Source organism: Eumetopias jubatus, unplaced genomic scaffold (genome assembly GCF_037043125.1).
Source record: "Eumetopias jubatus isolate StellerSeaLion01/CBP00866 unplaced genomic scaffold, mEumJub1_p1.0 scaffold_12, whole genome shotgun sequence".
Taxonomy (NCBI): Eukaryota; Metazoa; Chordata; class Mammalia; order Carnivora; family Otariidae; genus Eumetopias; species Eumetopias jubatus.
Genome location: NW_028274818.1, coordinates 10,856,203 through 10,870,171, shown reverse-complemented (window position 1 = coordinate 10,870,171; position 13,969 = coordinate 10,856,203).

Genomic DNA, 13,969 nt, shown 5'->3' with positions numbered 1-13,969 from the left:
GGGATTAGTACCTGGGACTGAACTTGGAAAAAAAAATTTCTGTTGGGGAGTCAAGTAGGGCAGGCATAGATCACATGCCCCTAAGAAGTCATGTGGAAACAGAGAGAAATGTTTCACAAAGCAAATAATATTTTAAATCCATTCACTGAGCATCCCTTATGTCAGGGTGCCGTACCAGTCCCTTTGCAGGATTCCCATGCATCTGAGTAAGGCTGGTCTGAACATTAGCCTAGGCATTCTGGCTCTTTATGGCCAGAGTCTAATTGGCTGATGCCCTACCAGTTGTTAAATATTTTGAATGTCACCCTTGGATATAAGGCAAACTTTCTGTCCTAAAATAGCTTACAGTTTACAGGATGAGATATGCCCACGAGTAACTACAGTGCAATGCTGTCTCCTAATACTGGTTACAATTTTATTTCGTGCTGTCCTTTACAACATGATTTCAGACACTTGATCACATTTGAACTTTACAACAGCTCCAAGGTTCATGTTTCTATCCTCATTTTGCAGATAAGAAAGCATGAAGTTCAAGGAAGGAGGCAGACTTTCACATTGTACAGAGCAATAACTCCTCCTGGCTCGACAACATCTGATTTTCCCTCCCTTCCTTACCCCCAGTGCCCATGGCCTCCCTACTTAAAAGAGATTCATGAAAGCAAACAATTGTTTATTTCATGAATTAAGTATTGATTTCTAAATACAGATTTTTATACCCAATAACCACATGAAGATCAGCTTTGTAGATCATCCTGATAGAAAGTTTTAAAAAAAAAAAAGCCTCATTCTGGGGTACCTGGGTGGCTCAGTCGTTAAGTGTCTGCCTTCGGCTTAGGTCATGATCCCAGGGTCCTGGGATTGAGTCCTGCCTCGGGCTCCCTGCTCAGCGGGAAATCTGCTTCTCCCTCTCCCTCTGTGTGCTCTCTCTCTCTCAAATAAATAAAATCTTTAAAATATATATATATATATAAAACAAAAAGCCTCATTCTGAGAAACACACTGCCACAAAGCTCAGGTCACACACATTCAGGAAGCACAGAGTGCCTTCAGGTACCTCAACTAAGCAGGTATGTGTAAAATAAACAAACAAAAGCAAAACAAAACAAAAAAGCAAGGGTGATGAGAGTGGATTGCAGAGGGAAGAACAAAACTAAATAAGCAAACCAGCAAACAAAAACACAATAGCCTTAAAGATAAAAAAAAAGTGCCCAGTTATCTGGGGACCAGACCTGCCCCCATGAACAAGCTTCAGCATATTGCCGTAGCTCAACACAGAACCATAGTAGGTGTTCCTCATCCCAGCCCAGAGGAAAAGAGGTTAGATGCTACAAGAGAGTGTGGATGCCTGCAGAAATAAGCTTTGTTTTCTGGGACCTCGCTCATGCAGAGTACCTCATTTTCCAAGGGCCCCAGATGTATACAGCTGCTTTGAAAGTACCTCAGGTATTTAGAGAAATGGTCACGAACAGCATGCCAGTTGACTACAGGGAGAAAAACAAAATATCTCCCGAGTCAGTGATGCCTACAGTCTACATAATGGCTTGTCCAATGCTCCAGATACAGGAGGATGTGCAGATCCAGGCTCTCAGAGCTGACCCTCTGGCCGATTTCCTGCTCGCCTTCTGCATCTGGCATGCATTTTAGCAGCATTCCATTCATACTCATCCCCCAGAATGATTTCTTTTATGAAACCTTACAGAAATACTTTGTAAGGGTGGGAAGGAAACTTAGAAATAATGCACCCCCTCCTTTTTTCAAAAAAGGAACATGGAATTTACAAAAGTGAGATGACTTATTCAAGGTCACCAAAGAGGTGAGTTATAAAATTAATATTAAAGACTATCATCTCCGGTTGTAGTGACTAGACATTCATTAATTGCCATGTTTGGAAGAGTCTTACTATCAAACGACTCGTGAAACCAGTAACTCCACTAGGTATTAAAGCATCAGTCACGGAAATGAGGCCACCTTATTAGTACCCGCTCACTGGAACATCCTGCTCTCTATATGAGGTGAATTTCTGAAAAGTTGGGCATATGCACACTCTTGATTATTTAGATTCCATTTTGCACACATTCGCGGATCTCTCTCTGGTGCATCTTTGAAGGGACTCCAGAATAAACTTTGGCTATGAAGCAAAGCAGCTTCTTACAGTGAATATTTGCTGCCCGAGCCATTCTTATGACAGCCCTGACTGTGCTTATCTTCAGGGCTGGCATCCCATTATCACCAGCGTGATTAGGTGCATTGTGGTCACTGATTTGTTCACTGTGCCACCAGAGGTACCCAAATGAAACCTCTCCGGGGCAGGGGGCATTTGTCTATTTTGTTCAGTCCCGGATGCCCAGGATTTATGTGCCTGGAACACAGGAGGGGCACAACATGGATCTGATGACCGAATAAAGAAATTTTCAGAAAGGGAATTTCTAGCCCTGGCTCACTTCTGTCACGATATCCCCCTCCACAGATGCTCTTCCTGCCTGTGAGGAGTGTGGCCATACAGCTATGAAGCACCACTGCCCTGCCATCCTGGCCCCTCAGACAAGCTGGCTTTGACTTATCCTTCTCCTGACCTGAGCAACCAGCCCACCAGCTCAGTAAGTCAGAGACATGGGTCTCAGCTCCTGTGACCATCATCTAGGTCTTCTCGGAATGTGTTCTTCTTCCTGCTTTAACCCATCTCTCATCTCGGGGAAAATGTCCCCATCTACCACTAAGGAGTCGAAGCAACCCTTCCATGGTGGCAGGGAAGAGAGCTGCTCATTATGGGCAGGTGCAACTCAGTGTCTTGTGGCCCCTGTTAAGTCAGAAATGCCCTCTCCCCATGGGAAGGTTACCCAGAGTTACAGGGTGTATCACAATCACTTGTGGAGACAGGATGGCATAATAGTTAAGAACGTGGCCTTGGGAATCAACCGACTCCAGGACAAGTCTGGCAACTTCCACTTCCTATGTAACCTTGGGCAAGTTACTTAATTTCCTTACAACTCAGTTTTCTTATTTGTCAAGTTAGGAAAATACCAGAACATATCTCATAAGGTTCAAGTGAAAAGTAAATGTGAAACATTGCTCAACGCGTGGTACGTATTATAAATGCTTTTTTTACTGCACAAGAGGGGAAAAAATAAATGCTGTTATTTCCAAGAGATGGAGATGCAAATTGGAGAAGTCGAAGAAGGTTCAGATACTCCATATGAGAAGCAAACTGCCTCCGGGGATAGTTTCAGGATGGGGTTGGCTGGACAACATGGAGGCAAAGGGAAGACAGAGAGTTTAGCCAGGCTTGGAGGGGCAGAGGATGAGGAACTGGAAAAGAAGAAAGTGTCCTCTAAGCTTCTCAAGAAAGAGAACTTTGCATGTCGTAAGCAACTTTCCTGACCAGCCCTCATCATCCCCCAGACAGGGGTATGTCCCTCAGACTATGAGAACATACAGCCCTTCTCTTGTTTTGTAATTTTATAATTTGTCCCCACTGGGTTGTAAACTCGGTGATGGTAGCTCCTCTACAGTCTTGCCCCTTGGTGTAGCCCAGTGTCTGGCATAGTCCCTCCCAGAGGGGACACTTGACTGCAGGTAAAGCAGCCCTGGGGTCTTTTACAGTCTTCTGGCAAAGATGGGAAATTGGCAAATCCCTCACTTGGAAACAATTATTGAAGAGTTTCAAGTGGTTCCTTCCTTCCCTTGTGGCTCTTGCTGTGAACACAACAGCAATAGAAAGAAATAAAAGTTAAATGTTTATTTCCCTCAACTTTAGTTCATTTTGGGTGTTAGCCTCCAGTTCATTTGTCCACTCAATGGTGTGCCTGGCTTGGCGAGAGAAAACAAGAAAAGACTGAGGGCTGAGGCTGGCCCTCTCAGGTCTCCAAGTTCCGGTCACTCTTTGGTGTCCCAGGTGGTGTGCGTCTCACCAAGGGACTCCCTGGGCAGACAGAGGGCAGGCTGAGAGACCCAGCTTCTTGATGCACCCCCACTCAGCCCCTGGGCCATCTGCTGTGCTGCTGTGAGCCCAGTTTCCCTTACCATTCTGACCGAGAGCAAGAGGTACTTCACATGCCCCAGATCCCCTGCGCTGCTCAGAACATGGGTCCAGCTCTCCACCCTCCAGCCCTTGCCCCACAGAGGCTGCATTCCTACCACAGGGCTTTGGCTCTGGCCCCTTATCTCTCAGTCCTTGCTCTGTCAACTTCCAGTCCTCTCCTAGCATGACACTGTGCTTTGCTCCCAAAAGTAATGATACCAAGGGTAATAATAGCTGACAATTTTTCAGCATTTACAGTATGCCAGCCATGGTGTTACATAAATGCTGTCCTCACATAGCTTCATTCAATCTTCACAATAATCCTGGGAGGCATTAAAACTGTGTGTTTCCATTTCACAGATTAGGACGCTGAGTCTCAGAGAGGTTGAATAACTGACCCAGGGTCTGGGAATGGTGAAACCAGCCCTCAACCCAGAGAACCGGTCTCCCTGTGTCCTTTCTTTCTTCCTCTCCCCATATTTTCCCCTTACTGAACTCTTCTTTGAAAGAAGAGAGTCTCTGGGTGCCTGGGTGGCTCAGTCGATTAAGTGTCATGATCTCAGGGTCATGGGATCAAGCCCCGCATCGGTCTTTGTGTGGGGAGTGGAGCGTGCTTAAGATTCTCTCTCTCTCTCTCCCCCTCTCTAAAAAATGCAAAATAAAAAAAATAAAAAAAAGAAGACGGTCTCAATCAATCACTCCCTTGTTAAAACAACTTCAGCGCTGTCTCTGCCTTTTGAAGAAAACTCGCTCTTTCTTGGTCTGTGGCAAGGTGCTGCAAGGTCTGTCCATCTCACTGCAGGGTCTCAATCATATCCCTTTCTCTTCTATCATTAAATTCCAGCCCCATCAGTTCCCAGAAGAGCCTAACTTCTTTCCAGCCTTAACATATTTCAGCTTGTCATTTCTCCTCCTGAAGTCTCTTCCCCAGCCTTTGCATTTCTTACTCCGTTTCTGCCTTCATGTCTGAGCTGAAATGCCACCTCACTAGCAGTTTTTCTAAACTGGGTTCTCCTCATGTTCTGTGTCAGAGCACCCTGTTCTTGGTCTTCATGGCAAATAAGATTTTGAAGTTGCTTGTTTACTTGTTGATAATCTGTACTGTTTCTTTCTAGTGGCATGGGTTTTTGATGAGGGCATGAGGGCAGGGACTGTATCTCATTTATCATTGAACACACAGCTCTTTACATATTAGGTGCTCAGTCAATATTTGTTGAATGACTGACTGGTCTGTCTGACTCAGAAGTAGATTTGCCATGAAGCCAATAAATCTTCGGGGTCCCTCTTTTCTTAAGGGTCATAGGATTATGTCCACATGGTCTCATATTTTTGAAAAATTTGCAAAAGTGATGTATTGAAGCTACAATTCTTTAAAACCACAGAGGTGTTTTCTGTGGTTCCAAATACTTTCATGTATAGTTAAGAGACTACTAGCTATTCCAAAGCAAGACTGATTTCCAGGAATACTTCCACTGCCCAGTATATGGGCTCACTTGCTTTTGTGACACAAATAGGCACGGTTGTGGCATCACAAATATGTGGTGTGAAGAAACCAGGCTTGAAATGCATGGCACCTGATGGAAGTCTGTGGAAAGTTCTTCCAAATCCTACAGCTCATTTATGAAACCTCAGTAGAGTTTTCCCAATTTTGATAACGATCCTAAAAATGTATTTGATGTTGCTAAGAATGAGTAACACATCTGAAAGAAACTTCTCTGAACCATCATGAGGAAAAAACAAAGTTCCTGTGATCAGGGACCCACGGCACTGTGCACTTTGCAGCACAGAGTGAACTTTAATACACACACATTTTTAAAAACCATTTAGGAGGTCAGGAGATCTTAGGATGGAATGCAGAACATGACCGAATAATCTAACTGCATTAAAAATGTATGAAACAGACATCCTGAAAGGGATGGGGGAAAAAGGTGCTGACCTAAGTAACTTTGGAAATTAGTGGTGTCTGCAGGACTCATGACCAAACCAGGCTGTATGTAAGCACTATACTCTAGTGGATAAAATTGTGTCCCATGGGGGGGGGGAGGGTTAACAATTCTTACACTGCTGTACATGTCTACCTAGAATTGGTTAGGTAAGCAAAAGATGGTCGATAATGGGTGGCCAGCTTCCTCACTGTTGATGTAGGAGGTTACAGATGAGCATGGAGAAGAGGCTAGAATGATGATCCACGAGACAACAGTCCAGCATTGGAGACACCGGTACAAACCAATGTTCCACTTAATGCAGATATAGATGGTTATATACAGAACTATTCATATATATATATATATATATATATATACACATATATATATAGGCTAGTGTGTACATCTTCAGTGTAAACCAATGTTCTGCTTAACAGACACCAATGGTTACATACAGAAATATTTATATATATATATAGGCTAGTGTGTACATCTGTATTTCCTTGTTTTGTCAGTTGAGTCTAGAGCAAATGCAAGGTAGTAGTAATGAATACACCTGATACTTACAATCTAGGTTTCTAATACCATTCTCCAAAAAAAGGAGCCAGAGCTCCTTTGAGGACTGGGGAAGGAAATAGACAAGAGCATACTGGAGCATCCTGTAGAGTCAGAAAGTAACAAAGTATTTAATCATAATCATAATCATAATGACAGGGGTATTTCAAAGAGGCATAGGAGCCCAACTGAAAGAGCTTCTAAAGGTTCAAGTGGAAACAATTTGAGCAACAAAATAAATAAAATAGTATTGGATTATAATCTGAAGTCTGAAATAAATACCATATATTTATAATGATACAAATAAATGATTGAATAAATACATCAGTGGGGGAGAAGAGATAAGTCTTTCATGTTGAAGATTTCAAAATAATTTATGTAGACGCTCTGCCCTCAAGGTGGAAGGTAACTCCCTGCTTCTTCTCTCTCTCCCTCCTCTCTCTCTCATTTTTTTTGTTTTGTTTTGTTTTTTAAGTAAACTCCACACCCAGCATGGAGCCCAATGTGGGGCTTGAACTCATGACCTTGAGATCAAGATCTGAGCTGAGATCAAGAGTCAGATCCTTAACCAACTGAGCCACCCAGGTGCCCTGTAACTCCGTGCTTCTTAAGTGGGGACCACAAATAGTGATTTTCTTTCAAAGAGGACAGAATGAGGAGAAGGAGGGAGGGGGAGGAGTGATACATACCTCTGACAATATGTGATGAAAATGACACTTTATCTCTGTGGCTTTCTTCCCCAAAACCTATAACCTCAGTCTAATAATGAGACAAACATTAGGTAAAACCCAATGAAAGGGCACTCTACAAAACCCCGATCAGCCCCCCTCAAAACTGGTCCTCAAAAACAAAGAAAGTCTGAGAAACTCACAGCCAAGAGGAGCCTAAGGAGACCCAACAACCAAGTGCAATGTGGTATCCTAGACGGGATCCTGGAACAGAAAAAGGATACTTGGCAAAAACTAAAGACATCTCTGAGTAACATATTGACTTTAGTTAATAACAGTGTATCAATATCCCTTCATTAATTGTAGCAAATGTACCATATTAAAGTCAGAGGCTAATAAGAGGGGAACTGGATATGATGTGTACAGGGTCTACTTACTGTCTTCACAATTTTTTTTTTGCAAATTTAAACCTGTTTTAATAAAGAAAGTTTATTTAAAAAAATTTGATCAGACATGTTAGAGGAAAGACTGAATTATCTTTCCACTCTATAGAAAATAATATTGCAAAGTCATTGTAATATGAAAAGGTGATCAAAGAATATGGAGTCCAAACACATAAAAAGAAAGCATTTTAGAGATGTATCAGGCAGTTTGCTTTGGAGGTCATAGAGCTGAGTCAAGTTCAGTTGTGAAATTGCATTATTTTTCTGTATTTTGTAAAATTTGTGAACCACCAACTTTTCCAATTACATAATGCATTGTGGTTTTCTCGTTCTAAATGAAGTCACTTGTGTATTTAACTTTGTGTGTGCAATTTTGTACTGTTTTTCTTAAATCGGATCCCCAAATTGTATAAGTTTCAAGTCCCCCAAACCAGTAGGTGCCCCGCCTGACTCCAAGCTGTTGCTCCCGACACTTATTCCAGGTCAGTGGGCCTGCCTGCAGCCTTATCCCAGGTGTTTGGGGACTGCCCAAACCCCTCACTTGCCAACTGCCTCCCTGCCTTCTAGAACCTCCCATCCTGTTGGAAACTCTATTGGAAACTCTAACTTACTGTCTTTTGGTAATTGTTTACTCCTACTATATAGTATTTCTCATACCACAGGGGCATTTTCCTTTTATACCAGACTGCATTGTTCTTTTTAAAAAAAATCATTGTGCCTTCTCCTTCTCCTTCTCCTTCTTCCTCTTCCTCTTCCTCTTCCTCTTCCTCTTCCTCTTCTTCTTCTTCTTCTTCTTCTTCTTCTTCTTCTTCTTCACCACCGTATTGAGGTATAATTGAGATGCAAAAAGCGGGACTTATATGATGTATACAACTCAATGAATTTAGGGATACATATCCATTCATGAAACCATCACCACCATTATGGCTGTAGAAATATCTATTACCTCCCAAAGTTTCCGTGTCCACTTTACTATTTTGTGTGTGTGTGTGTGTGTGTGTGTGTGTGTGTGTGTGTGTGTGTTGAGCACAACATAAGATCTACCCTCTTAGAAAGTTCCCAATATACAATTGAGTATCATTAGCTATAGACACTACACTGTAGAGAAGACCTCTAGAACTTACCTTGGAAAACATGCAGCAATGTCACCTCCCCCATTCCTGTGTGGCTTCTATGGGCTCCTCTCCATCCAGACGCCCCTGACCCCCTCCCCATTACCACTGTAACAGCTCATGCTCTGTCTTACCCTCAGAGTACAGTTTGTTTCTCCAACTACCTCGCACCTATTCCTTCTCACCAGGACTCTACTGTATTGTCAACAATCAATGCTCTCTTTTTTATTTTTAAAGATTATTTATTTATTTATTTATTTGAGAGAAAGAGAGAGAGAGAAAGCATGAACAGGGGGAGCACCAGAGGGAAAGAGAGAAGCAGACTCCCTGCTGAGCAAGAAGCCTGATGGCAGGCAGGACTTGATCCTAGGACCCTGGGATCATGACCTGAGCGGAAGGCAGACGCTTAACCAACTGAGCCACCCAGGCGACCTGCCAGGACTACTTTCCACACAAGTTCCACCATTTCCTCCATTATCATATTCTTCTTTTTGGAACAGAATTAGGTTCTTCAAAGTAGTTTTAAATGTCATTTTCTCATCCTCCTAAAAGATTTGAAGAAACACAAATAAATAGATATTCCTTCTCAAAGCATACGATGTCAGCCACTCTCTAACCATCTGGGTGATGTCCGCACCATAGTTCTGTTGCCTTCAGCAGCTTTTTCTGGTGCTCTGCTAGTAGGCGCATTCCTGGTCCTCACTGGGGGAGGCAGCATGGAGTAGATTTCCATGATGCTATCACCTCTGACTTCTAATTTATATCCGTATCACTTCCTCCACTTTTTAACACTCACATTTGCAGGCTTGCACATGCTTTACTGGTTGTTTGGTTTTTTTAGTCAGTAGTCATAGTTCTTAAACTTCTTTCATTTCACTCAGTAGAAGCGTGTGTGTGTCTGTGCAAACACGCAGTGCTTTCAACATCATCCCTAAAAGAAAAATCTATTTCCTTTTTCTGCACTGATCATGAGGATAAAAATAAATAAAGTTGTCCTGGGAGGATAGTGGAAGAATTTTCTAAGGTAAAACTGGGGTGTTGTTGCAGTTTAGGGTGTTGCTCTTTAGGTGGAAGCATTGGTTGCAGACCCTGAAGTTTGAGCAGATGTGAACAAGTGAAACAGATGTTTTCACTGGGGAAAACCAGGATGGATGTCCAATTATCAACTATTCTGTTAAAGTTTTCTCTTGTTTTGTTTTGTTTTTTGGCAAAATCATTGCTCCCTCTGTGATTCCTGACTTGTTACTGGGCAACAAGAATAAAAATCTACTGTTAATTAAACCTAGCTGGAGGGAAATTATTAACTATTCCTGAAAATGGTCAAACCAGTCCTTTCACTCAATTGTTTACTCAGAGTGGAGGGGCGGATGCAAGCACAGGGGCTGGCATGGAGTCCGTGGTCCATGGCGACCTCATCAGACACAGGCCTCCCTGCCTCCACTTAGTCCAGGCACGCTGGGCTTCTCTCACTATGTAAGATGAGTCTTCGCACATTCAGTTCTCTTTCTGCAACCCTCTTCTCCCCAGTGATGTTAAATCCCCTTGTTCTGCATTGTATCCTTACCTTTTATTCACATCACTCATCTCAAAGTGATTATTTGATTAGTATTTGTTTCCCTCACCAGATGATAAACTTCAAGAAAGCAGGGACAGTGACTGCTTTTTACCATTATTGTTTTTCTTTTGCAGAGATCTTGGCATATCCTAAAACTTCAATTGTATTTTCTGATTAAATGAGTTGTTACTACAACTAATAATTGATTGTATGCTGGCTTTTATTGGATTTTATGTTTAATTTGGGTCAATTCATCATCATCATCATCATCATTGCCATTTTAATGCTATTATTTATTAAGCATTTTCTAGACACGCTGCAAAGGGCTTTTCATAAATTAGCTCAATGAATCCTCATAAACTTCATAACAGCCCAACCATAATGGCAGCATCTATTGCCATGACCGTGTTATAGATGAGGAAAACGGAGTTACAGAAGGCTATCAACTGGCCCAAGTTCACATAGCAAGTGGTTAAACCATTAAGGGACCAAGCGTTTAGTCTTGAAATTTACTGAGACTTATGTTATGGCCCAGCATATGGTCTATTCTGATAAGTGTTCCATTGGCACTTGAAAAGTATGCATATTCTGAAGATGTTGGCTGTCGTGTTCTATAGCTGTCAGTTAGGTCAAGTTAGATGATAATACTTTGCAGATCTTCGATATCATTACTGAATTCCTATGTGCATGATCTATCAATTACTGAAAGCCAGACTATGTGCATGGTCTATCAATTACTGGAACTGCCAACTTTATGTGTCAACCTTGGTTAGGCTCCAGTATCCCCACTATTTAATCACACAGTAATCTAGATGTTGCTGTGAAGATGTTTTGTAGATGAGGTTAACATCTACAATTATTTGACTTTAAGTAAAAGAGATTTCCCTCAATAATATGGGTGGGCCTCTGTCAGCCAGTTGAAAGGCTTCAAGAGCAAGACTCCAATATCGAGTCCTGCTTGAGTTTCCAGCCTGCTGACCTGTCCTATAGATTTCAGACTTGCCAGCCCCCACAGCTGCACAAGCCAATTTCTTGAAATAAACCTCTTTACACACATGCACACATACACACATTCTGTTTCTTTGAAGATTTCTGGCTGGTGCAGTGTGTGTTAAAATCTCTAGTTTGATAGATTTGTCTATTTCTCCCTTTAATTCTATCAAATTTTGCTTCATATACCTTTAACAGCTCTGTTATTAGTTACATTCATATTTAAATTTTTACTTCTTCCTGATGAATTTCCCTTTCATTATTGTGCAATCTTTCTCTTTAACATTAGTACTTGGTCTGAAATCTACTTTGTCTGGTTATTAATACAGACACAATTTTTTATCCATCCTCTTTGTACTGTATACTTCTTTGCATTTAAGTAGCCTATAAGTGAATATTGCTTTTTCTATTCAGTCTGGAAATAATTCTCTTCTAATTGGAGTGTTCAATTCATTTACATCGAATGAAATTATTGATATGGTTGAGTTTAATTTACCATTTTGCTATTTGATTTCCATTTTTCCTTCTGTTTTTTATTCTTCTGTTTCTCTATTTTTTAAATTTATTTTGGATTAATTAATTTCAGTACTCTATTTCATTTCCTACATTAACTTTTTAGTATATATGTCAGCTTTTGTTTATTTGAACAAAATATCCTCATTTTTTCATTCCTTTTTGAAAGATATTTTTCTTCGAGATATAGAAATCTTGGTTGACAGGCTTTTTATTTTCCTTGTAGCAATTTAAAGGCATTATTCCAGTGCCTTCTGGTCCCTGTTGTTTCTAATGAGAAGTAGTCTAAATTTCTTATTTTCCTTTGTATAAAACATATCTTCTTTTTTTTTAATCTAATGGACTTTAATATTTAGAGTGGTTTTTGGTTTACAGAAAAATGAGCAGATAGTACAGAGAGTTACTGTATACCCCTTCCCTCCTCTGCTCACACTTTCCCCATTACTGATATCTTGCATTGGTGTGTCACATTTACTACAGTTGATGAATCAATGCTGACACATTATTATTAATTAAAGTCCATAGTTGACATTAGGGTTCACTCTTTGTGTTGTACATTCCATGTGTTTTGACAAATGCACAATGTCCTATGTCTTCTGTTACAGTATCATATAGAATAGGTTCACTGCCTTAAAAATCCTGTGTTCCACCCATCTATCCTTTCTTATCTCCCCTCAAATCCTTGACAATCACTCATCTTTTTTATTGTCTCTGCAGTTTTACCTTTTCCAGCGCAATCATATAGTATGCAGCCTTTTCAGACTGATTTCTCTAAGCAGTATGCATTTAAGTTTCCTCCATATCTTTTCAGGGCTTGATAACTCTCTTTTTTTTTTCTCTTTTTTTCTGTTTGCTTTGAAGATTTTCTCTTTAGTTTTGGCTTGCAACAGTGTGACTATGATGTACCTGGATGTGGTTTTCTTTGTATTAATCTGGTTTAAGTTTTCTCAAGCTTATAAGATTTCTAAGTGATATTTCTCTTCAAATTTGCACATTTTCCAGCCACTCTTTCTTAAAATTTGTTTTTTTGCTTCATTATCACTCCTTTCTCCTTCTGAAACTGCAATTACATGTCTTTTATAGTATTTGATATTGTCTTATGCGTTCTAGGCTCTGTTCATTCTTTCACTGTTTCTCCCCTTTTGTTTTGCTGACTGAATAATTTATATCTGTATTTCTTCAAGTCAGTCCCTTTTTTCTGTTATCTCTAATTTCCTGTTAAGACCTTTAGGTAATTTTTTATTTCAATTATTTCAATTTTCAGCTCTAAATGAAACTTTTTTATTTTATAGTTCTTTTTTCTGCTAATATTTTCTATTTACTCATTAAGACATGCTTTCCTTTAATTCTTGGTATGTTTTAAGTAAAAGCTTTAAAGTATTTGACTGGTAAACCTAACATCTGGACTATCCTGATGTCAGTTTCTACTGACTTCTTTTTTGACCATAGATCACATTTTCCTCTGTCCTTTCATGTTTAGTACTTTTTGTTGTATACCAGACATTGTTAATTATCTATTGTAGAGACTCTGAATTCTTTTATTTTCCAAAGTGTTGAGCTTTTTTCTGGCAAGCATTCAATCACAAGGTAATCACTTTGAACTTGTTTAGGCTTTATTTTAGGCTTTAAGGAAGGTCTATGGAGAGATCAAGATATTTCCCAAGTTTTTTTGGTTTGGTTCATTTCAAACTGCTCACTCTGTTTCCCATGCAGATCTTGTCAAGGCTTGGTTTTAAGATGTGTATGGGTGGTAAAGAGGAGGTCTTAGTCTGGGGTGTGTCCCTTAGCTCCAGTGTGTTTTTCCTAGTATCTCAGCTGGGTATCTAGGGAAGTTAGCAAGGCCTAAGCTGGTACTCTACTACCCGCCAGCACTGTTAGACCTCAAGTGTGCCTGTTCTGCTTACAGCCCTACATCAGTTACTATCTGATAAGTTTCCTTTGGTCTCTTTCTGTGCAAGCTCAGCCCATTCTTCACTCAAGAACTCATGGGAAACCCCCAAATAGAGTATGATCCTCTCTTCACAGCTTCTAGATTCTAGAAGATTCTAGCCCCTTTAACAGCTTCAGATACTGATCCTTAGTTGAAAGACTCCTACACACTCTGCTTTTACTCCAGGCCTCTGTGCTGCATTGGAGACATTTTCCACAAATGTGATCTTGTGAGTTTCCCTTTTCTCAGAGATCATAGTC